Here is a 25,728-nt window from a genome sequence, read left to right on the forward strand (position 1 = left end):
CACTGAACAAATGCAACATGCTGATTTGTGTTTTTGGTACTGTTTTATACTTTTCTCTTCAGCCCCAGAGAAGACAAATATCTGACATATTTTGTGTTGGCATTTACAGCACATCTAATTTGTACACTGAGGCTTCCATGAAGAACTGTAGCCTAGGGCGACAGGTAGCCTAGTGGTTAGCGCATTGGGTTAGTAACCGAAAGGTTGCTAGATCGTTCTGCCCCTGAATAAGGCAGTAAACCTACTGTTCCTAGGCCATCATTGTAAATAAGATTTTTTTCTTAACTGACTTTCCTAATTAAATAAAGGTTTAAAAAAAGTTTTTTTAGATCCTTCACCCTCTATACCCTTTCACCCTGCATTTGCTAACTTGGGTGACAATATTGTTGTTCTCAGTAATTATAAATCTAGACAGCTCGCTTATCTCACCTCTTTGAAGCGGCTGTATCCTCCATTCTTCTCTATTCTCCTGTTTAGCCTGCGTTTAGCCTGCGTTTAGCCTAGATAAAAGGTGGAGACGGCGATCCTATCTATCTCCTGCATCAAAGCTCGGAGCATCGGAGCTGAGCCCTCATGTAGAAATCACAGGAATACATTATGCTAATCTACAACACCAGAGCCTCAGAGCTGCCTCAGTAATAAAGCCACCTTGATGTCTACGGGGGCACGTTTTTATGAAACACATCATCATCATTGTCGTCATCGTCTCCATGGGTCGAGAGGCTGTCTTTAATTTAATCTTGTTTTTGAAGTGCTCTGAGCTGAGGGAGGAGGAACCTGGGTTGCTTTTGAAAGAAATGCAACAGGAAATGGAGTGAATGTGTAGATTGGAATGGAGTGTCTCATACTGTTCTCATCTGACTCCATCTAGGCACAATTACACTCAGAGATGGTGAGGTAACACATGCAACAGAAGTCTGCAACTGTCAGTCTGATAGCAAAAACAACCAAACACCTGATGATAAACACCTTTTAAAAAATACATGGCATGATGATGATAACTGTTGAATCCAGTTAATTGACGAGGAACTATCAGCAGAAAGGGGAATGTGTTTGAAATCTGATACCACTATGGGACAATAATGAGACCTCTTTAAGATGAATTGTGTCTGGCCCCTCTTCAAAGTACAGTTCTCCAAGGTTTAGCTCTGTGGGGGGGGAGAAAACTTGGCCAAATTAAGCCTTAAAAGCCCTTTGATCTAGATAGACAGAAGGATTTTACTTGAATGTGATGACACTCACGACAACTCATAGTTGTTCTAGGACTCTAGGATTGAAAGGAATATCAAAAGCATTGTCATTGACAAAGATGAAAGTTAGTCTTAAGTGAATGTAATTTGATAAAACACCCAACAGATGGTTTCAGTTCATGAGCTGGTTCCATTAATCAGTGTGTCGTCCGTCAATATTCATCCGTGTGCCCTCCGTCAATATTCATCCGTGTGCCCTCCGTCAATATTCATCCGTGTGCCGTCCGTCAATATGAATCAGTGTGTCGTCCGTCAATGTTCATCCGTGTGTCGTCCGTCAATATGAATCAGTGTGCCGTCCGTCAATAATCATCCGTGTGCCGTCCGTCAATATGAATCAGTGTGCCCTCCGTCAATATGAATCAGTGTGCCGTCCGTCAATATGAATCAGTGTGCCGTCCGTCAATATGAATCAGTGTGCCGTCCGTCAATATGAATCAGTGTGCCGTCCGTCAATATGAATCAGTGTGCCGTCCGTCAATATGAATCAGTGTGCCGTCCGTCAATATGAATCAGTGTGTCGTCCGTCAATATGAATCAGTGTGCCGTCCGTCAATATGAATCAGTGTGCCGTCCGTCAATATGAATCAGTGTGCCGTCCGTCAATATGAATCAGTGTGCCGTCCGTCAATATGAATCAGTGTGCCGTCCGTCAATATTCATCAGTGTGCCGTCCGTCAATATTCATCAGTGTGCCGTCCGTCAATATTCATCAGTGTGCCGTCCGTCAATATGAATCAGTGTGCCGTCCGTCAATATGAATCAGTGTGCCGTCCGTCAATATGAATCAGTGTGCCGTCCGTCAATATGAATCAGTGTGTCGTCCGTCAATATGAATCAGTGTGTCGTCCGTCAATATGAATCAGTGTGCCGTCCGTCAATATGAATCAGTGTGCCGTCCGTCAATATGAATCAGTGTGCCGTCCGTCAATATGAATCAGTGTGCCGTCCGCCTAATTTTTTTAATTAAAAAAAAACAACATTATTTCAACCTTATTTAACCAGGTAGGCCAGTTGAGAACAAGTTCTCATTTACAACTGCGACCTGGCCAATATAAAGCAAAGCAGTGCGACAAAAAACAACAGAGTTACACATAGGATAAACAAAAGTACAGTCAATAACATAATAGAAAAATCTATGTACAGTGTGTCTAAGTGGAGTAAGGAGGTAAGGCAATAAATAGGCCATAGTAGCAAAGTAATTACAATTTAGCAAATTAACACTGAAGTGATAGATGTGCAGATGATGATGTGCAAGTAGAAATACTGGTGTGCAAAAAAAGTAAATAAATCCAATATGGGGATGAGGTAGGTAAATTGGGTGGGCTATTTACAGACGGGCTATGTACAGCTGCAGTGATCGGTAAGCTGCTCAGATACCTAATGCTTAAAGTTAGTGAGGGAGATATAAGTCTCTAACTTCAGTGATTTTTACAATTTGTTTCTGTCATTGACAGCAGAGAACTGGAAGGAAAGGCAGCCAAAGTAGGTGTTGGCTTTGGGGATGACCAGTGAGATATAGAGTTGAATTCAGAAGTTTACATACACTTAGGAGTCATTAAAACTTGTTTTTCAACCACTCCACAAATTTCTTGTTAACAAACTATTGTTTTTGCAAGTCCGTTTGGACATCTACCTTGTGCATGACACAAGTAATTTTTTCCAACAACTGTTTACAGACAGATTATTTCACTTATAATTCACTGTATCACAATTCCAGAGGCTCAGAAGTTCGCTGTACCTTTAAACAGCTTGGAACATTCCAGAAAATAATGTCATTTCTTTAGAAGCTTCTGATAGGCTAATTGACATTATTTGAGTCAATTGGAGGTGTACCTGTGGATGTATTTCAAAGCCTACCTTCAAACTCAGGGCCTCTTTGCTTGACGTCATTGGAAAATCAAAAGAAATCAACCAAGACCTCAGAGAAAAAAATTGTAGACCTCCACAAGTCTGGTTCATCCTTGGTAGCAATTTCCAAATGCCTGAAGGTACCACGTTCATCTGTACAAACAATAGTATGCAAGTATAAACACCATGGGACCACGCAGACGTCATACCGCTCAGGAAAGAGACTCATTCTGTCTCCTAGATATGAACCTACTATGGTGCGAAAAGTGCAAATCAATCCATAACAACAGCAAAGGACCTTGTCAATTAGCCTATCCTCCAGCATCTTCACATCATTTGAGTCAATTGGAGGTGTACCTGTGGATGTATTTTAAGGCCTACCTTCAAACTCAGTGCCTCTTTGGAGGAAAAAGGGGGAGGCTTGCAAGCCGAAGAACACTATCCCAACCGTGAAGCACCGGGGTGGCAGCATCATGTTGTGGGGGTGCTTTGCTGCAGGAGGGACTGGTGCACTTCACAAAATAGATGGCATGATGAGGAGGGGAAATTATGTGGATATATTGAAGCAACATCTATCAGGAAGTTTAAGCTTGGTCGCAAATGGGTCTTCCAAATGGACAATGACCCCTAGCATACTTCCAAAGTTGTCGCAAAATGGCTTAAGGACAACAAAGACAAGTATTGGAGTGGCCGTCACAAAGCCCTGACCTCAATCCTATAGAAAATTTGTGGGCAGAACTGAAAAAGCGTGTGCGAGCAAGGTGGCCTACAAACCTGTCTCAGTTACACCAGCTCTGTCAGGATGAATGGGCCAAAATTCACCCAACTTATTGTGGGAAGCTTGTGGAAGGCTACCCAAAACATTTGACCCTGTAACGGCAGATTTCCTCCTCTTCGTCTGAAGAGGAGTAAGGATCGGACCAAGATGCGGCGTTGTAAGTGTCCATATCGTTTATTATAAAACATAAACTGAACACTAAGAAATACAAAACAATAAATGTGACCATGAACGAAAACCGAAACAGTACCGTGTGGTGACAAACACAGACACGGAAACAAACACCCACAAACCAACAGTGAAACCCAGGCTACCTAAGTAGGATTCTCAATCAGAGACAACTAACGACACCTGCCTCTGATTGAGAACCATACTAGGCCGAAACAGAAACCAAACATAGAAACACAAAACATAGACTGCCCACCCCAACTCACGTCCTGACCATACTAAATAAAGACAAAACAAAGGAAATAAAGGTCAGAACGTGACAGACCCAAGTTAAACAATTTAAAGAACTGGTTTAGATTATTAAATAGGCCTACAGTAATAATCATGATTTACAATAATAATAACGACTAAACAACTGATAATAAATACAAAAATAAATTAGGGAAAGGTCGAAAATTACATCGAACCTGAATAGCAAGTTGCACACAGTCCATTTGGTCGTGCCAACTTTCTTCTCATCTTGTCAACTACAATATTTAAACTTGTCCCCGAGGACATTCCCCTTGTCGGCTTCTTTTCACTATACCCTTTCTCCTTGAACTTTCCTTTATTTCAATAAAAAATAACTCCATCTTCGCAATCAAAAGTAGGCTAGCCTAGACCAAAGCTCCTTTTACTCACTCACTTGCAACTGATCCTCAGCAGCAGATGCATGTGAGGTGAGCAACCAGTTGCAATTGGCTGACACATAACAAGCTCGTGCAGTTTTCTTCCCACAAACACTAAATTAACAGAGGACTAAATTAACAAAGTCCAATCGGGTCCGGTCGATAAATACATTTTAATTGCACTAGGGCTGACTGGATTTACTTGGCTGGTGGATTGTTTGGTCGATGTGCTGAGGCCGCGGGGATGGCACACCAGTATCCCCAGCACCATCATTTCTAATCTACAATGTTTGTTGATTACGTCATTTCTGTTCATGCACTCAATATATTATTATTGCAGTTACCGTTGTCATTTTCGGAGTAGACATGTTGTTTACAGAGTGCACAACCCAGGCTACACTTGTGAGAAAAACGCTTTGGTTTATTTCATTCCATTTATGAGTTGTCAATTCATGCATTGACTTTTTTGTTTGGAGCGCTTCTGTCAATTTTGAGTAAGGCCTCAAACCAGATTATGCATAGAAGTACAGGTAGGCCTAGGCTACCTGGCCCTCGTGCAAATGTAGAGCTGTGTTCGAATACTCATACTAACTGCACTATTTGTGATGTAAATTGAGTATGTAGTATGCTTATTGGTTACCCCCTTGGGTCCCGGGTCAGATCTCGAATTTCGAGTCTGTTGGACCCATTAAGACCTCTAGTTTATAGTCAACGTTTTCACTGACTTTTCCCCCCAAGCAAACACTTTGACTCAAACCGTTGGGCTATTTGAAGTTGCATCTGGCTTTACAGAGATGATTTGTACAGAAAGTTAGCTACACTAGTCTGACTGAATGAGACTGTCTTTTGACTGACTATACAACAATGCTGACTAAAGTGAGTTTATGTACACTCAACAAGCCATACCAAGTCCGTATCTGAGTCGGAGTAATGAGACATTTGTGTACCAGGCTCAGATCCATTTAAATTGCCTACAAAAATAACTTAGATCAGCTTGGGAAACAGACGTCTACATAAAACAAAAAGACAATAGACAAAATGTCTAAGTTGCAGCCATATTGACGTTACTCATCTAATTAGCCACTTGCTTTTTGGAAATTCTCTGTAGTCATGGTGTTGGGTTAGTGAGACTTTTAGTGAGTCGTGACACATATGCATTCCCCTTAGCACAGCATGTCCCCAGGAATCTCATGCTACATAAATGCCCTTTAAAGCACTCACACTTTGGAGTCAACAAATATCTAGGGAGCATTGATTATTTCAGGATTGCGTCACTACACATTTTTCAGCAGAGTTTCTCTGAAAAGCTTTGTCATGTCCCCTTGTCTCAATCGATCTTTCGTGTCTGTTCTTTGTCACTGTCTTCGACCTGTCACTGTCAGTCTTTGTCATCTTATTCATCATGAAAAACCTAAAGTAGGGGATTAAAGGCTTTCTCCACATTCCTTTTCATTGCTGTCCATAAATGAATAAACCCTTGATTTAAAATCAAAGTACTAAGGATGACATAAAATATGAAATAAAAGTTATTCTAGGTCCCGAGAATCATTATAGAAATACTTGCCTGAGGGCCTGAAGGCTTCCAAAATGCATGAGCAGTTCTGAGAAAAGACTATTAATCATTCGGCTCAACAAACAGAGAGACTGTCGGCAGGCAGAAGATAAATATCTCTGTTTGACAAGATAAGTTGGCTTTTCAAACCCACAGCCTGCATTGTATTCACCAGCATGGGGGTTTATATTCTCCCGAGTGGAGCAGCGGTCTAAGGCACTGCATTTCAGTGCAAGAGGCGTCACTATAGTCCCTGGTTCGATTCCAGGCTGTATAACACCCAGCCGTGATTGGGCGTCCCATAGGGCGGCACATACAGTGGTGAGAACAAGTATTTGATACACTGACGATTTTTCAGGTTTTCCTACTTACAAAGCATGTAGAGGTCTGTAATTTTTATCATAGGTACATTTCAACTGTGAGAGACGGAATCTAAAACAAAAATCCAGAAAATCACATTGTATGATTTTTAAGTAATTAATTTGCATCTTATTGCATGACATAAGTATTTGATACATCAGAAAAGCAGAACCTAATATTTGGTACAGAAACCTTTGTTTGCAATTACAGAGATCATAGGTTTCCTGTAGTTCTTGACCAGGTCTGCACACACTGCAGAAGGGATTTTGGCCCACTCATCCATACAGACCTTCTCCAGATCCTTCAGGTTTCGGGGCTGTCGCTGGGCAATACGGACTTTCAGCTCCCTCCAAAAATATCTATTGGGTTCAGGTCTGGAGACTGGCTAGGCCACTCCAGGACCTTGAGATGCTTCTTATGGAGCCACTCCTTAGTTGCCCTGGCTGTGTGTTTCTGGTTGTTGTCATGCTGGAAGACCCATCTTCAATGCTCTTACTGTGGGAAGGAGGTTGTTGGCCAAGATCTCGCGATACATGGCCCCATCCATCCTCCCCTTAATACGGTGCAGTCGTCCTGTTCCCTTTGCAGAAGCATGTCCCACAAACCCTAGTGAGATTGACCTGTTTGGGATAGGGGGCAGCATTTTCATGTTTGGATGAAAAGTGTGCCCAGAGTAAACTGCCTGCTACTCAGCCGCAGTTGCTAATATTTGCATGTTATTAGTAGATTTGGATAGGAAACACTCTGAAGTTTCTAAAAATGTTCGGATGATGTCTGTGAGTATAACATAACTCATATGGCAGGCAAAAACCTGAGAAATATCCAACCAGGAAGTGGGAAATCTGAGGTTTGTAGTTTTTCAACTCTTGGCCTATCGAAAACAGTGTCTATGGGGTCAAATTGCACTTCCTAGGGCTTCCACTAGATGTCAACAGTATTTAGAACCTTGCTTCCACTGTGAAGTGGGGGCTCATAAGGGCTCTTTGAGTCAGTGGTCTGGCAGAGTGCCACAAGCTCGTGATGCTTGTTCACATGAGAGCGAGCTCTGTTCCATTGCATTTCTACAGACAAAGGAATTCTCCGGTTGGAACAGATTTATGTTTAAAACATCCTAAAGATTGATTCTATACTTCGTTTGACATGATACAACGGACTGTAACTGAACTTTTTTACTTTTCGTCTGCTCGTGCGTCATGAAGTTGGATTACTGGGCTGAACTCGCTAACAACAAGGAGGAATTTGGACATAAATTATGAACTTTATTGAACAAATCAAACATTTATTGTGGAACTGGGATTCCTGGGAGTGCATTCTGATGAAGATCATCAAAGGTAAGTGAATATTTATAGTGTTATTTCTGAATTCTGTTGACTCCAACATAGCGGATATCTCTTTGGCTTGATTTGTCGCCTGAGCGCCGTACTCAGATTATTGCATGGTTTGCTTTTTCCGTAAAGTTTTAAAAAAATCTGACACAGCGGTTGCATTAAGGAGAAGTATATCTTTAATTCTGTGAATAACAGTTGTATCTTTTATCAATGTTTATTATGAGTATTTCTGTAAATTGATGTGGCTCTCTGCAAAATCACTGTATGTTTTGGAAGCAATACATTACTGAACGTAACGCGCCAATATAAACTGAGATTATTTTATATAAATATGCACTTTATCGAACAAATTATACATGTATTGTGTAACATGATGTCCTATGAGTGTCATCTGATGAAGATCATCAAAGGTTAGTGATTCATTGTATCTATATTTCTGCTTTTTGTGACTCCTCTCTTTGGCTGGAAAAATGGCTGTGTATGTTTTTGTGACTTGGCTCTGACCTAACATAATCATATGTTGTGCTTTCGCTGTAAAGCCTTTTTGAAATCAGACACGATGGGTAGATTAACAAGAAGTTTATCTTTCATTTGGTGTATTGCACTTGTTAATGTGTGCAAGATACATATTTCAACCAAAAAAATTGAATTTCTTGTGCTGCCTTTTCAGTGCAATGTTTTCGAAAAAAAGTGTTTTGTTTCATTTTGTTGAGACATTTTCGTTGGCTGAATTAAGGTGTAACTGTCATTTTGATTTTGTGCTCTGTATTTAGTTTAAGGTTAAAAGTAGGCCTGTTGTAAAAAGACATAGCATTAGCCTATTGCTGTCATTTGTTGGGTAGGCAATCCCTTTGTTGGTAATAGCTGCCATATAGACCTAGCAAATAGGTTTCATTCTGTTGAGCCATTTTCATTGTTCAAATGAAGTTCCGGCTATAATGTTGTGTTTGCCGCAATATAATAGAATTATCGGTAGGCGTACTATGCTACTCGCATTCAAACCATGAAAAGGGAAAACCAAAGAGGGCAAGATGCAAAATGTAATTTAATGACCCATTATAATAACCTGTTTGTATTTTCCTTACAAACAATGACTTGACTTGACTTTTGATATTATCATAATAAAGTTAAGAAACGTTTTGTTTAGGTTTGGTGTGGAATGTCTATCAGGCTATGCAGGCCTATGAAGGCAGTGCACAACTGACAGTTGAACATGAGGTGGGGAAGAATGTTTTAGGCCTACCAGGTGTTACTCCTTTAATCTAATAATATAATCATTATCTTTAAAAAAAATACCCAGATCAAAAATGTATGAATTAGATTCCTTCTGTACACCTATATCTGCATAGCAGTAGTAGCTGCTATCTGACAACTATGAAGAAATCCATGTCGATATCGGGAACATGGTGCCGGCATATCTCCATCTTTGTCTCTGTCTCTCTAGGGCTTTGCCTAAGCTTGTCTCCCTTAATATTTGATTTAACAAATATGAATATCATGCAGTGGATGCCTAGGCCTGTAGGTCTATATGCATGCAATGCCCTGATACATTTAGCTCTCAAATCTTTGACTGCTGAACCGTGAGTTAGACAATTATTGTTTTAGGAAGTAAAAACCAATACAACGATAGACTATGACGTTTTGAATATGCTATACATCCAACTTTGCAAATCATGTATTTGGGAGTAATTCTAATGATGAACTAGGTTCTCTCTGGGAAAACTGAATAAAGGTTTTTCGCAGGGGTGTGCTCCTTTTATTAGTCTTCCACCCGAAAGGGGCAGATCTGCAGGACTCTCGCCAGTCTCCTCTGGGAGAGAGATTCAACCTTCATTTTCCCTACCTTAAATGTATTCAGACCTGGACAGAGGCCCTGGGTCCAATTCATCAAGTCATTCCCCCTTTTAAGCAGAGGCCACTTCTAAAGATGGCACTTGGCTGATTGCGTTAAAAGTCCCCCATCCTTGAGGACAGCGTTTTGAGGTTACGCAGCAGTTGGTTGGAAAGCTGGGGTGTTTCTTCCTTTTACATTATACATTATTGATGCTGTAGCAGAGCGGTCCATTGATGCTTTTATTCTTGAAGAGAAGCTCAAGAAAAATAGTTTGTCAGTCACACAGTTCTTCAGTCATCATTACATTGGTTTTAAAGTGCTGCTTTGTGTGTACAATCAGAATGATGATTATTGATGTGCTATGATCAACGTCATCTGTTTGTGTGTGATTTACCATGATAATACATAGCCATTCATCTTTGTTATAGCCACTCAGGCAACAGCGTGACGCATTCCCATTACCTGGGGAGGTACAAATCTATGCACCAAAAAAAACAGTCATGACAAGCCGCCAGCCTCCTGTAGTCGCCCAGGTAATACATTGTGACCGTTGCCATGGCAATCATATCCAGGGCCTTTCTGTGTGTGCCTGCTAGCAGTGCAGTGGTAGCTTACCTGGGATACCACTGTCACTGTCTGGCAGGCTGACATGTACGACTCTCTTCTCGTGTCTACTCTCTCTCCGCCCAGGCACAAGCAGCTAGAGTTTAGCTGGAGGCTGAAGGCCTCAGCCAGTGCCAGAGAGTGTGTAGAGTGTGTAATATGTGACATGTTTGTCCCAAGGTACCCCAGTGCTCAGCTGAGAGGACCCAGGGCGTCTTCATGTAACATACACGTCTGAGCTGCTACCACAGACGAGTATGCTGGGGTCACACAATCCCAGCTGGCGCCACAGTGAACACATACACACACATACAGACTGGCTCAGCGCGATGAGCAGATCTTTTATTTTCAGATGTGGCTATTATCTCATTGCCCTGTGAGTATTCTGGATGACTATTGAAATATGTTTTTTGTTTGTTTGTTTGTAGTGTGCTTGTGTTCAGGTGAAGAGAAGTAACTTATCTAGATGTAGAATAGCTCCTTAAGATTCACAGTACAGTCCACTTTGTTGTCTTTTATAATATTTTCTAAGAAAAGCATTGCGAACTACCAATGATTAATCTCCTGTAACAGCCAATAACTGTTTCGCTAGCATAGACAAGAAGATATTCTGGGATGCGCATCGACGATGTCCGTACGTATATACTGTATCCCAACCAGAAGCCATGGATCACAGGAAACATCCGCACTGAGCTAAAGGTTAGAGCTGACACTTTCAAAGAGCAGAACACTAATCCAGATGTTTATAAGAAATCCTGTTTCGGGGCTATCCCACTACGGTTCGATCCCAGGCTGTATCACAACTGGCCGTGATCGGGAGTCCCATAAGGCAACGCACAATTCGCCCAGTGCCGTCCGGGCAGGATTGTGGCTCATCGCACTCTAGCGACTCCTTGTGGCAGGCTGGGCGCTTGCAGGCTGACTTCGGTCATCAGTTGAAAGGTGTTTCCTTCGACACATTGGTGCAGCTGGCTTCCGGGTTAAGCGGGCGGGTGTTAAGGATTGCGGTTTGGTGGGTCATGTTTCAGAGGGCGCATGACTCGACCTTCGCCTCTCCCGAGCCCGTTGGGGAGTTGCAGCAAGATCGTAATAACAAATTTAAATATAACCTATTACACCAGCTCTGACGCTTGTCAGATGTGGCAGGACTTGCAAGCTATCAATGATTACAAAGGGAAATCCAGCCATGAGCTGCTCAGTGATGCAAGCTAATCAGACAAGCAATTCTGAACAAAAATATAAATGCAAAATGTAAAGTGTTGGTTCCATGTTTCATGAGCTGAAATAAAAGATCCCAGAAATGTTCCATATGCACAAAAAGCTTATTTAGCTCAAATGTTGTGCACACATTTTACATCCCTGTTAGTGAGCATTTCTCCTTTCCCAAGATAATCCATCCACCTGACAGGTGTGGCATATCATGAAGCTGATTAAACAGCATGATCATTACACAGGTGCACCTTGTGCTAGGGACAGTAAAATGTCACTCTAAAATGTGCAGTTTTGTCACACAACACAATACCGCAGATGTCTCAAGTATTGAGGCTGCTAACAGCAGAAATGTCCACCAGAGCTGTTGCCAAATAATTGTATGTTGATTTCTCTAGCATAAGCCGCCTCCAATGTCGTTTTAGAGAATTTGGCAGTACGTCCAACCGGCCTCACAACCGCAGACCATGTGTAGCCACGCCAGCCCAGGACCTCCACATCCGGCTTCTTCACCTGCAGGATCGTCTGAGACCAGCCACCCGGACAGCTGATGAAACTGTAGGTTTTCAAACCAAAGAATTTCTGCACCAACGGTCAGAAACCATCTCAGGGAAGCGCATCTGAGTGCACATTGTCCTCACCAGGGTCTTGAGCTACTGCAGTTCTGCATCGTAATTGACTTCAGTGGGCAAATGCTCACCTTCGATGGCCACTGGCACGCTGGAGAAGTGTGCTCTTTTTGGGTGAATCCTGGTTTCAACCGTATCGGGCAGATGGCAGACAGTGTGTATGGCTTTGTGTGGGTGAGTGGTTTGCTGATGTCAATGTTGTGAACAGAGTGCCCCATGGTGGGGGTGGGGTTATGGTATGTGCAGGTATAAACTACAGACAACGAACACAATTGCATTTTATTGATGGTAATTTTAATGCATATAGATAACGTGACGAGGTCCTGAGGACAATTTTCATGCCATTCATCAGCCGCCATCACCTCATGTTTCAGCATGATAATAGCCACAATCAACAGCCTGATGAAGTCTGTGAAGATGTCGTGCTGCATGAGGAAAATGGTGGGCACACCAGATAGTGGCTGTATTTCTGATCCACTCCCCTTATTTTTTGGGAGGGTGTCTGTGACCAACAGATGCATATCTGAATTCCCATGATGATTCCTTAGTTGTTAATTTTCTTGATATCTAAAAACACAGCCTACATTCGAGCCAATGTCTTAAGTAGTCAAACATGTTATTACTCCAACCTCGTAAAAGTAACAAACTGACACGTTTTCATTTTCGTCAAAAACATCAATCGAAGGAGTGCCTTTGATTTGACAGCTTGCACATGCGCGAGACGACCGTTAGACCCGATGATGTGTTTCTGCACATGAGCGTAGCTAGCCAGCGATGCTATGACATCGCCTACAAGTGTGATTGGGGATTTCTATTGGAGAAGCTGGTTCTATCTTTATACTGTACTGTCTTTGTTGTTTCTTTGTAGACAATAATAAAGATCAGTGCTAAACAGTGGAGCGTACATACTGTGAAAAAAAACAAGAACAGGTTATCTTTTGTAAAACAAAAAAGATGGCCATGGCCATGATATGTGAAAATGGTTGCATATGTAATTTTTGGTTCCAACATAATGATAAATTATTCATTGTGCTTTAAATCATGTGCATTGTCTCTCTCTATATGAGAAAAAATAATACCTATCCTCCAGAAAAGGCATTGGCAAGTATAACTTTAAATTGCCTCCTCTCCGCGAAAGGCGTATCATGCCTCAGCAGAGATTGAGCTTCAAAGTGATTTTCTGGCTGCTCCCATCATTTCTTATTTATTGTTGCATCATTAGATTCATATTTCAAGGAGACAACACGAGTAAGGCTGTGGTTTGGAGGTCTTCCATTTGTGCCACGTGAAGACTGTTCCAAACCTTAATTCAACTTGAATTCACCCTTATTCTGTTATATCGCCTTCACATAATTAATTTACGTCAGCACATTTGACTTTGGTGATGCAGCCTTTCTGAACTGGGATTGAGGTTCCGTTGAATTTGGAGTGACTATTTAAAGCCACGGACTCTGCAGTAAATCGGCTGAAGCACTGGATTCTTCTTCCCTCTCTTTTCCCTCTTCTCTTGTAATAGCAGATCAGGCCTGTTTTGTGATCGAGAGGGAGGAGGAGCGGAGATAGATTTAACAGAGCTGACTGGTAGCCATCTCCACAGCGGGAGTGTAATTTAATTACTGTGCCTCGCTTTGCAGGTCGTGCTGCTGTACATCAAAAAATGATCCTTAAAGCTGAGAACCACGATAGGCCAAACGGCGTCACTGCCCGCCCAAGACGTATGTGTTTTTGTTTGAGGAAATGAGCATCCAGCGCTGTGGTTAATAAAACATAGTACATACCAGTGGCGGTCACTGTCGTTTAACATGAGGGAGGATGATTCTTTTTTTTAATGAGCATGGCCTTATTTCTATTACAGCAAGTTTGATGACTGTCATTCATATTTCATTCCCCCAGCTCAATGTAACATCGATAGGTTTAGGCTACCACATGATACTCAAATTCTCCCTGTACCCAACATGAGGTTGCTACAACCTAGTCTATGAATGAAAGTTTACAACGTAGGTAGACGGGTTGAGAGAATTTTGAGTAATCAAGGTGACAAGCAGTGACACATTTAGTACTGCCTTGCACACTCTTGCCTGCATCTAGCTGATCTGTTTCCAACAGAATTGGCGGAATGAATACACCTCTGATCACTCGCAAACAGTTAACTTTCATACAGCCACATAAAAACAGCATGCTCACTTTTCTGGTTGTACATATAATTCCTTCTCGCTACTATCTACAGCCTCTCATCTTACCTTTTCCCTTCGCTTCTGGATATCAGTGCACAACACATCAGCTGTCTGTGACCAGATGAAAAAACCTTTTCAAGCCAAACCTTTATATCATGACAGCTAACCACTACACACAGGGTACATTGTTGTCTCATCATAGTCAACTAGAACTACTACAACTAACACATTAGTAAACCCGCTACAATAATGCAGTACGGTGTACAGTCAGAAACCGGTTTAGCAGTTACACTGGTGGCAATAAATTAATAAAACCAAAAGGTGCATGGCAACAGCCGGATAAGATGAGGAAAAAGAAGGAACCCGCACACTGCTCTTGATCGTATTACTGATCTTTAATAAGCTTTACGTATCGTCCTTACGACCTTCGTCAGAGCTTTTGTGAGTTAAAAAAAAAATAGCACCCTTATGTAGACCTAGCCCCACCCACACCCGTTCCACGCATCTAAAGGGGTTGCAGGTGAAGGGGAAAAAAATAAGTGCTACCAAATAACAATATGCATTTCAGAAATATTCAAATAAAGTGTGTACATAAAACGTATTAAACACGTCTGTAAAACCACAATGACTACATTGACCTACCAAGCAAGTTTTCATAAATCATTGTGTACAGTGTAAGAAAAACGTCAGAGTAATCTGAAATAGAGACATAATTCCTGTTCAAATTTACAACATAACATACATAGGCATTTCATCATTAAGACCTTTTAGGAAATAATATCTGGAGGGTGAAAATCCCAAAACATTCTGGCTGATTTTCTTTTTGTGGCTGACAGACCAATTTATCGCGTAAATAAAACATGCCAGTGTTTCCTGACTGCATCTCCCACTTTTTGCAAGTTCAAAGTATATGTAGTTGTGAACATTACAGAGTGTTCTTTAGCTTTAGCGGGTCTTTTTTGTAGCAGTTCATCTCGTGTTTTTCCCAATGCCAAATGAAGAGCTTCATCCACACATTGTGGAGAATAGCCTCTTCTTAGAAACCTATTGCGCATCTCTGCTGCTTTCTCTAGAAAGTCCTGACAATGATTTGTTGCAAGTAGGGGAGGAGGGGGGGGGGGTTCACACCTAACTCAAGTTGGGGAGGGGTTCACACCTAGCTTGGCTATTAGACAGTTCTTTAGTAAAGGTTAAATAGTCTACTGTTCAGCTAATAGACCATCCTGCTATGCTTGTGAAAAACGAATAATACTTTTTCCCCTTTCCACATGTTAATGATTCCAATTGATAATGTGTTTTTGGCCACAATCGGCCCCAACCCCAATTAATACATTTGGGCACAGTCGATAGCGTGCTGGACTTCAGGCTAGAATGTTGAGGGTTCGAAACCTGCTCCCTGCTTTCTATAATTAATGCGTTTGTTTCTCCTGGTATTGGATATGGCTGACAAAAAACTTGCTAAATAGCGATTTTTGTAAATTAACTTTATGACAAAAAAATATGCACAATCGTTTGTCTCTACGTTAACTAACATATTCCTCTCAATTGTACATGTTTTGCTTGACTCGTGACGTTATAAATAAATACATTTGCTTCCCCGTAATGTTGTGTCAGCCATCTTTGCTGAAGTCACCAGGGACGGGTGGCCCGCGTCAAATTCATCATTCAACTCGATATGGTTGGTAATATAAAAACTAGAGGTCGACCGATTAATCGGAATGGCCGATTAATTAGGGCCAATTTCAAGTTTTCATATCAATCGGAAATCTGTATTTTTGGACACCGATTTGGCCCAACTAGGCAAGTCAGTTAAGAACACATTCTTATTTTCAATGACGGCTTAGGAACGGTGTGTTAACTGCCTTGTTCAGGGGCAGAACAACGACAGATTTTTACCTCGGGATTCAATCTTGCAACCTTACAGTTAACTAGTCCAACGCTCTAACCACCTGCCTCTCATTGCACTCCACGAGGAGCCTGCCTGTTACACGAATGCAGTAAGAAGCCACGGTAAGTTGCTAGCTAGCATTAAACTTATCTTATAAAAAACAATCAATCATAATTACTAGTTAACTACACATGGTTGATGATATTACTAGTTTATCTAGCGTGTCCTGCATATAATCGATGCAACGCAGGGGGATGATTAAACAATAGAGCATTTGCGAAAAAAGCACAATTGTTGCACGACTGTGCCTAACCATAAATACCAATGCATTTCTTAAAATCAATACACAGAAGTATATATTTTTAAACCTGCATATTTAGCTAAAAGAAATCCAGGTTAGCATGCAATTTTAACCAGGTGAAATTGTGTCACTTCTCTTGCGTTCATTGCACGCAAAGTCAGGGTATATGCAACAGTTTGGGCCGCCTGGCTCGTTACGAACTAATTTGCCAGAATTTTACGTAATTATGACATAACATTGAAGGTTGTACAATGTAACAGCAATATTTAGACTTAGGGATGCCACCCGTTAGATAAAATACAAAATGGTTCCGTATTTCACTGAAATAATAAACGTTTTGTTTTCGAAATGATAGTTTCCGGATTCGACCATATTAATGACCAAAGGCTCATATTTCTGTGTGTTATTATGTTATAATTAAGTCTATGATTTGATATTTGATAGAGCAGTCTGACTGAGCGATGGTAGGCAGCAGCAGGCTCGTAAGCATTCATTCAAACAGCACTTTCGTGCGTTTTGCCAGCAGCTCTTCCCTGTGCTTCAAGCATTGAGCTGTAGATGACTTCAAGCCTATCAACTCCCGAAATTAGGCTGGTGTAACCGATGTGAAATGGCTGGCTAGTTAGCGGGGTGCGTGCTAATAGCGTTTCAAACGTCACTCGCTCTGAGACTTGGAGTAGTTGTTCCCGTTGCTCTGCAAGGGCCACGGATTTTGTGGAGCGATGGGTAACGATGCTTTGAGGATGGCTGTTGTTGATGTGTTCCTGGTTCGAGCCCAGGTAGGGGCGAGGAGAGGGAAGGAAGCTATACTGTTACACTGGCAATACTAAAGTGCCTATAAGAAGGTATAGGTATATGAAATACAAATGGTATATAGAGAAATAGTCCTATAAATACTATATTAACTACAACCTAAAACCCATTACCTTGGAATATTGTAGTCTCATGTTAAAAGGAACCACCAGCTTTCATATGTTCTCATGTTCTGAGCAAGGAACTTAAGCGTTAGCTTTTTTAAATGGCACATATTGCATTTTTACTTTCTTCTCCAACACTTTGTTTTTGCATTATTTAAACCAAATGGAACATGTTTCATTATTTATTTGAGGCTAAATTGATTTTTATTGATGTATTATATTAACTTAAAATAAGTGTTCATTCAGTATTTTTGTAATTGTCATTATTTCAAATTCATTTTAAAAAATCGGCCGGTTAATCGGTATCGGCTTTTTTGGTCCTCCAATAATCGGTATCGGCGTTGAAAAATCATAATCGGTCGACCTCTAATAAAAACTTTGGGACCTAAATGCATAATGGGTGCTCTAACTCCCCCTTGTGGTGTTCTGGAGCAATGAAGCCGTGATGCTGGGTACCTCTAAGTCCCGCGGTGTAAGCTCGCAGCTTTTAAAGGAGGAATCACTGTAAGTGTGTCCAAACCTTTGACTGGTACTGTATATAAATATTAGGACGAGCAATGTTGGAGTGGCATTGACTATAATTCAATATAATAGAATACAGTATATACATTTGAGATGAGAAAATCAGTATGAAAACATTATTTTAGTGATAGTGTTCCATTATTAAAGTGGCCAGTGATTCCATGTCTATGTATGTAGGGCAGCAGCCTCTAAGGTGCCAGGTTGAGTAACCGGGTTTGCCCAAACATCTGGTTTTCATTCTCGCCACAGGTACTGATTCAGACCTTGGACACCAGGTGAGTGCAATTAACTACCAGACAGAAGCAAAAACCATGTTTCAGCCCTCCATGCAGGACTTTAATTGGATATCCATACAACATATTGCGGCATTGTTATTTTTGTGGAATTGCACCCGTATGTCCATACCTTTTTATATAACTAGTGTATGTCATTTTGAAGCTGTTGATTGTTAATGCACCTTTTAGAGGTTATTTCTCTCTGAGACCATGGATGGGCCTTTCTGCTGTCCTGGCTCTCTCTCACTCTCTCCTGGCTCTCTCTCACTCACTCCTGGCTCTCACTCACTCTCTCCTGGCTCTCTCTCACTCTCTCCTGGCTCTCACTCACTCTCTCCTGGCTCTCTCTCACTCTCTCCTGGCTCTCTCTCACTCTCTCCTGGCTCTCTCTCACTCTCTCCTGGCTCTCTCTCACTCACTCCTGGCTCTCTCTCACTCTCTCCTGGCTCTCTCTCACTCTCTCCTGGCTCTCTCTCACTCTCTCCTGGCTCTCTCTCACTCTCTCCTGGCTCTCTCTCACTCTCTCCTGGCTCTCACTCACTCTCTCCTTGCTCTCACTCACTCTCTCCTGGCTCTCACTCACTCTCTCCTGGCTCTCACTCTCTCCTGGCTCTCTCTCCTGGCTCTCACTCACTCTCTCATGGCTCTCTCTCACTCTCTCTCACTCTCTCCTGGCTCTCACTCACTCTCTCTCACTCTCTCCTGGCTCTCTCTCACTCTCCTGGCTCTCTCTCACTCTCTCCTGGCTCTCACTCACTCGCTCTTATCTCGAGTACATGTGGCCGTTAGGGGGATACTTAAGGCAGTCACTTGATACGCATTTCAACCCCTCTGTTCACATCTCTCTGTGAATATTTTGAAACGGTGTGAGCTGCACTGTGTTAGTTGAGGATTCAAAGCCTCTTTAAGCTTCTCCACTTAGATAAACCTCTCCTCAAGCAGTCTGATGATTTAATGCATTTTATTATTAACTTCATCACGATTGATTAGGCTTACTAATAACCATAGGCATCTATCTCATTTAGCGTAAGTAACCTCAAAGCATTTTTAAAACAAATATCTTGTTTCACTAATCACGATTAATAGTTACACTCAAATACACAGCGTGAGGTCGGCGCTATCGTGTAATTAACGCTACGAAACACATTGTTCTGGTTTCTGCCTGGCGTTGCTGCTATCAATACATCAGTCCAGTGACAACAAAGACTGCTTGCATCACCGGGGGAATAATAATGGGTGTAGGTTGAGTTGTGGGCTCCAATTTGAAACCAGGGGTCAGCGGCTTATAGATTTTCCCACATTCACGAGTGAGCGAAGCGTCACGAGATTAGCTTTCATTAGCTCTAGCACTAGCCCGGCAGTAAGTAATTGTTTTCTCGGTGGCGGTGCAGGTAGTCAGTATACGGTTAAAGCTCATGCGGCGGCTTTGGTAGCAGCAGTCTGTTTTGGATTGAGAGAAGTTTCACGCTCACTGGGGGATGAAAAAAACATGTTTCACCACCACAGGGGATTCTTTGAATGAAGACGTGTTTGCCAGGAATAAATGTTTAGCGCTTTTCTTTTGTGTTGGTGAAGTGTTTGAAGTCTGCAGGGCTCGCAGCATTAAACAAACAAACTGTCCTGACTTCACAGGACTCCATCATTTTCGGATTTACAGTTGAAGTCGGAAGTTTACATACACTTAGGTTGGAGGCATTATAACTCGTTTTTCAACCACTCCACACATTTCTTGTTCACAAACTATAGTTATGGCAAGTCAGTTAGGACATTTACTTTGTGCAAGACAGAAGTAATTTTTCCAACAATTGTTTACAGACCGATTATTTAACTTATAATTCACTGTATCACAATTCTAGTGGGTCAGGAGTTTACATACACTAAGTTGACTGTGCCTTTAAACAGCTTAGAAAATTCCAGAAAATTATGTCATTACTTTAGAAGCTTCTGATAGGCTAATTGACATCATTTGAGTCAATTGGAGGTGTACCTGTGGATGTATTTTAAGGCCTACATTCAAACTCAGTGCCTCTGTGCTTGACATCATGGGAAAATCAAAATAAATCAGCCAAGACCTGGTTCATCCTTGGGAGGAATTTCCAAACGCCTGAAGGTACCACGTTCATCTGTACAAACAATAGTACGCAAGTATAAACACCATGGGACCACGAAGCCATCATACCGCTCAGCAAGGAGACACGTTCTTTGATGCGAAAAGTGCAAATCGATTCGAGAACAACAGCAAAGGACCTTGTGAAGATCCTGGAGGAAACGGGTACAAAAGTATCTATATCCACAGTAAAACGAGTCCGATATCGACATAACCTGAAAGGCCGCTCAGCAAGGGAGAAGCCACTGCTCCAAAACCACCATAAAAAAGCCAGACTACGGTTTTCAACTGCACATGGGGACAGAAATCGTACTTTTTGGAGAAATGTCCTCTGGTCTTATGAAACAAAAATAGAACTGTTTGGCCAAAATGACCATTGTTTTGTTTGGAGGAAAAAGGAGGAGGCTTGCAAGCCAAAGAACACCATCCCAACCCATGTTGTGGGGGTGCTGTGCTGCAGGAGGGATTGGTGCACTCCACAAAATAGATGGCATCATGAGGAGGGGAAATTATGTGGATATATTGAAGCAACATCTCAAGACATCAGTCAGGAAGTTAAAGTTTGGTCACAAATACGTTGTTCAAATGGACAATGACCACAAGCATACTTCCAAAGTTGTGGCAAAATGACTTAAGGACAACAAAGTCAATGTATTGGAGTGGCCATCACAAAGCCCTGACCTCAATCCTATAGAAAATGTGTGGGCAGAACTGAAAAAGCATGTGCGAGCAAGGAGGCCTACAAACCTGACACAGTTACACCAGCTCTGTCAGGAGGAATGGGCCAAAATCCACCCAATTTATTTTGGGAAGCTTGTGGAAGGCTACCCGAAATGTTTGACCCAGGTTAACAATTTAAAGGCAATGCTACCAAATACTAATTGAGTATATGGAAACTTCTGACCCACTGGGAATGTGATGAAAGAAATAAAAGTTTAAACAAATCATTCTCTCTACTATTATTCTGACATTTCACATTCTGAAAATAAAGTGGTGATCCTAACTGACCTAAGACAGGGAATTTTTACTAGGATTAAATGTCAGGAATTGTGAAAAACTGAGTTTAAATGTATTTGGCTAAGGTGTAAGTAAACTTCCGACTTCAACTGTAGGTGAATGGAAATCGGTCTGGAACATTCAATCAATTTAAAGACGTCACTGAAGTGACAAATGTGTGTTTGACGAGGCTTCATGGTCGAACCATTATGTCATACTGCACGGGACACCAGCAGAGTTTCAGTCTCCTGACAAAACTGTGTGGTATTTCTTACATAGTCACACACAGACAAACGGACACACACACAAGTCGAGATGTTTAGTCTTGAGGGAGAAGCCTTCTCTGGAGCCAGGCTGTCTCTCTAGTGTGGCACACCATGTCCACTCTGTCCCCCCTGCAGCTCACTGACTGACTCCTATACTGCCCCAGAAAATGGCAGCCAACACATCCCCAGTCTTCAAGTCCCACTGTCTCTTGGTTCTCCACACTTTTGAAATTCAGCTCTGCTCGCCAGTAACATTTTAGCGAGATGCTTCCCGGGCTATGCCAAAATACTGTGAAAGGCCATTTCTGTTTTCCCCTGCTCTCCCTGTTTCTCTCTCTCTTTCTCCATCTCTCACTCTCTCTCCACCTCTCTCTTTTTCTCTCCTCGTCGCTCCACCTCTCTCTCTTTCTCTTGCGCTCTCTCTATATCTGCCTCTAGAGCCTACAAGCTGGGAAATCGCCGTTTCACTCAGAGTGGTGTGTGTGTACTTTAGTCATTGAGGCACAGCAGACAGATCCGCAACACAGAAAAGTCGCTGCTTTTGAAGGAAACATTGCCATGGTAACTACAGTATTGTAGGTAGTCTTTTTTTCTCCCGAGCTTGTTTTATTGATGGAGCAAAATAGGTCAGGTTAATTGAATTTGTTTGTCTAAATATACAGACGCCAGATGTTCCCATTATTGATAGTGTATTTTTCATAGCTTAATACCTTTTCCATTTGATCAATCTCTTTTGTTGTCAAATCAAATAGCAAAGTGACGGTACACCTTGTGACCATTCTATTAATAGAAAACACAGGAGGAGGATGTTGGTTCAAGAACAGGAGGGTAAAATGCTAGAGGGATCCAATCAGGGATCCAATCCGTGATCCCTGTCTAGTTTTTTGGCCCTATATGTTGTTGTGGCGTAATTGTGCGCTACACATTATGGAGCTGTGCTGTGTACTTCCTGTCTCTGGGGGTGCTGTGCCACGGCCCCATCATCAAAGTTTTATGATCAAAGTGGGCCTGTGTTCGTGTAGTGACATTAAAGCTTTTTGTGTCGTGCCCTTTTTCTACAAACAGGAAGGAGGTGACTGGGTTTTCCCATGTCACATTGAGGCTGTGGTGGGGTTTGTGGCTGTGGCTGCTGTTAGCAGGAAGTCAGCTAAATGGAGGGAGCCCTAAAGTTGAATTGACAATACTTTTTTAGTTTTTTTTGTTGTTGTTGATGTTTTGTATTGTACTAGGTCTTAGCATCTCAAAATCCACATTCATGTTGGTGACATTATACTGTCATATAGCCCTTATTTAACCAGGATCAAATCCCTTGAGGTTCTTTTTCGCAGGTTGACCTTAATTGTTATGAATCTTGTGCTGAAGGCAGAACTTAGTTATTTCCCCTTAGAAAGTCAAAATTGATTATATTGTCAAAATTCATAAATACAAGCATTTGCTTTTTGGTCTTAATTTAAAGTTAAGGTTAGGCATTAGGGTTTGTCATGTGACAAAGGTTAGGATTAAGGTTAGGATTAGGTTTAAAATATGATTTTATGACTTTGTGGCTGTGCCAGCTAGTGATTACTCTGCAGAGCTGCCTCCAGAAGAAGATTCATGACGAAAAACGCTTACCTGCTTCTTTGTCGAGGGAGACCTGAAAGATGTCGAAGAATTATGGCGTTCCAAAAGAAAGTGCTTTCTTAAGAAAAGTCTGCTCGATCTTGCTGCGTTTTCTTGGCTCACACTGTACTCATGTAATCCTTTTAACGTCTTGCTAAGAATGCTCTGATACGATGGACCAACAAAGAGATAAAGATCTACCATGCAGATGTCAGACATCATATGCTGCTTCTTTTATTTAGCAAAAAAACAACAAAAAAACATCTTAATTAGGCCGCACTTCAAAGCTACTGAGTTGTCTCTGCAAGTTATTTGATTGTTCTTAATAATAATAGAGTACACCACAAAATGCAATAGGATCAATGCTTCAGAGAGAGTAGAAGTGCAATAGAAAGGCAATATCAAACAAGGCACTCGAAAGGGTAGTATATCTGTATGTTTTAAGTTCTCACAGAAATCCACTTGCATTATACAGTATGATTGTGTCTAATATAACACTGATTTGAATCCTATTAATCATAATCCTCTTAATAACTACTAAAAACCCTTTGGGGACTCATCGTAGCGTTGCTTGGGTTACAGATGTTAGCCATGTTTGGCCATCGGAGCAGCAAACGTAGACAAATGTCACGGTTAACAAGCATGTCAAACCCAGCTCTACTCCTTCGAGACATAGCTGGGAGACAACTGGAAGAAAAACCACATGTCCTGTAGCTGACCCTGTTCCTGCTGTCTGTACACACACACACACACACACACACACACACACACACACACACACACACACACACACACACACACACACACACCACCCCCTCAAAGCTTGCTTTGCTGCCTGCCAAGACAGAGGGTGCATCTGGGGTATAGTAGGGCATCAGTCATTACATAACAATTTGGTATCTCCCCTAGTCCATCAGCCTACTAAGAGCTCAGGAACACTTGATTCTTCTTATCTACTGCTGCGGTTAAGGGAGAAAGATGCATCTACATTGTGCTGTCAAGAGGGACTAGGTAGTGGATCCTTCCATTAGAAAATGAAGGATTAGAAAAGAAAAGAAAAGAAAGACAATAATGAAAGGAAGGAAAGGAACCTCGTGAAGCTGAAAGCAAAACGGTTTGTTTGTTGATGCACAGTAAAATCAAAAAAAGGAAGAAGAAATGGAACAAAAGTCGAGGTCGGTCGCCTGTCATTTTTTGTTGAATAATGTGGACAAAGCCTGTACCATTGCTTATCAACCTTCAGCCCTACCCCCTGCAGCCCTACCCCCTGCAGCCCTACCCCCTGCAGTGATCACACTCCCACTCTACTATGCAGGTCATTGTAACTTTTGCTTAGCAGACTATGTTAATCTTCCCAGCAGGCCTTTGCTGTACTGTGCATTACCTCTACAGTGCCTTCAGAAACAATTCATACCCCTTGACGTATTCCACATTTTGTTCTTACAGCCTTAATTAAAAATGTTTTTTCTCACCCATCTACACACAATAACACCATAATGATAATGTAAAAACATGTTGTTTTTACATTTTTGCTCATTTTAAATGAAATATAGAAATATCTAATTTACACCCACATGTTATAATCACCTTTAGCAGCGATTACAGATGTGATTCTTTCTGGATTAGTCTCTAAGAGCTTTGCACACCTGGATTGTACAATATTTGCACATATTTTTTTAAATTCTTCAAGCTTTGCCAAGTTGTTGGTTGGTCATTGCTAGACAGCCATTTTCAAGTTTTACCCAAGATTTTAAAGCTGATCTAAGTCAAAACCGTAACTAGGCCACTCTAGGAACATTCAATATTGTCTTGGTAAGCAATTCCAGTTTATTATTGGCATTGTGTTTTAGGTTATTTTCCTGCTGAAATGTGAATTTGTCTCCCAGTGTCTGTTGGAAAGTAGACTGAAGCAGGTTTTTCTCTAGGATTTTGCCTGTGCTTAGCTCTATTCCGTTTTTTTTTCTAAAAACTCCCTCGTACTTGCTGATGGCAAGCATACCCATAACAGGGTGCAGCCACCACCATGCTTGAAAATATGATGAGTGGTACTCAGTGATGTGTTGTTGGATTTGCTCCAAACATAACGCTTTGTATTCAGGACATAACATTTATTTCTATGCTACATTTTTGCAGTATTACTTTAGTGCCTTGTGGCAAACAGGATGAATGATTTGGAATATTTGTATTCTGTACAGGCTTCCTTCTTTTCACTGTCATTTAGGTTAGTATTGTGGATTAACTACAATGTTGTTGATCCATCCTCAGTTTTCTCCTTTCACAGCCGTTAAACTCTTTAACTGTTTTAAAGTCACCATTGGCCTCAAAGTGAAATCCCTGAGTGGTGTTCTTCCTCTTTGGTAACTGAGTTAGTAAGGACGCCTGTATGTTTGTAGTGACTGGGTTTATTGATACACCATCCAAAGTGTAATTAGTAACTTCTCCATGCTCAAAGG

At 41.5% G+C, this 25,728-nt stretch overlaps 1 protein-coding gene across 6 annotated transcripts in view; it reads left to right on the top strand.

The window, feature by feature from the left end:
- The window catches only part of LOC139367031 (lethal(3)malignant brain tumor-like protein 4), a 147,433-nt gene that overhangs the window by 102,880 nt on the left and 18,825 nt on the right, over nt 1–25,728 (top strand). The gene's annotated exons all lie outside the window — the stretch shown is intronic.

The sequence above is a fragment of the Oncorhynchus clarkii genome, chromosome 15 (genome assembly GCF_045791955.1).
Source record: "Oncorhynchus clarkii lewisi isolate Uvic-CL-2024 chromosome 15, UVic_Ocla_1.0, whole genome shotgun sequence".
NCBI classification, from domain to species: Eukaryota; Metazoa; Chordata; class Actinopteri; order Salmoniformes; family Salmonidae; genus Oncorhynchus; species Oncorhynchus clarkii.